At 37.0% G+C, this 1,041-nt stretch overlaps 1 protein-coding gene across 1 annotated transcript in view; it reads left to right on the forward strand.

Moving 5' to 3' along the window:
* LOC119586980 overlaps window positions 1–1,041 on the forward strand; it is a gene marked incomplete in the record, with an annotated part of 81,895 nt that overhangs the window by 3,648 nt on the left and 77,206 nt on the right.

Below are 1,041 nucleotides of genomic sequence, written 5' to 3' on the forward strand. Positions count from 1 at the left end.
GCACAAATTGACGCCAATTGAGTGCGTCACTGGATATGTTTAAAAAACGGAACACTGATAAGAACGGAAAGAATGCGAGAGAGAGACAACAAGGCCGTTGCAAGAGGAAGTGAGACCCCTTTTCCTTAAATAAATAAATGGACCCCTCATTCACAAAGGAGACTGACTTATACATTTTAGGTATACAATAAAACACGGTGGGCGCCTCCGTTTACATTGTTTTTTTTCTTAATAAAGGGATACTTTTCTTTGAATAAAAGGATATAACATTTATTAGAACCAGTAAGAGAAAGTAAAGATCCTGTGTTAGTCGGGGGACCTTCTTGTTCCCCGGGGTCCCCTCTCAATGGCGCTTGTAGAGTTCTGTAGCTGAGGTTCTTTGCAAGGAAATAGACAGTAAGGTGTCCGATCGATAGGAAACAGGTGCCAGGCTTTCTCGCTTGAGCTGATCCCACATCTAGAGTTTTTAGCAAATGTCATTGGGTTTGATTAGTATTGACAATATTTTTTTTTTAATGGTGATGCTGGTGATGTAACTACAATAAATCAGTTATTGGTTCTTTTTCTCAGTCTTTAGATTTGCTGTTTAGCTGTCATGATGTCTGCGAAGTCTGTACAGTGAAATGAAAAGCAAGTCTAACTATCTATAGGAATATTGCCAACGTATATATACACAAAGTTAATTCATCATTATTTTCTTTACAAATACAGCTACTGTGTGGAATTTAGAAATGATTGATTAACTACGCAACTAAAAGAAACGTTTGCTCGTATGTATATTTGACAATTCGTATGTGCATGTGTTCATAAATACCTTTATCAAATTTACCAAAACAAATTTTACATCCGGCAACAAATGACAAATTGCTTTTTGCGACGCAATGCAACTTGTGCAAAGTTAAACGGTCGCTCATGATCCCGATGCTGTACTCTATCATCACTTCTATTACGACATCTGCCTTTATTATTATTGATGAACCTATTCTACGGCTTATTAAATGAGCCTTTTTAATCACGTAATTTACACAGTCGCTCAAGCAA

Source organism: Penaeus monodon, chromosome 22, assembly GCF_015228065.2.
Source record: "Penaeus monodon isolate SGIC_2016 chromosome 22, NSTDA_Pmon_1, whole genome shotgun sequence".
In the NCBI taxonomy this organism is placed as follows: domain Eukaryota; kingdom Metazoa; phylum Arthropoda; class Malacostraca; order Decapoda; family Penaeidae; genus Penaeus; species Penaeus monodon.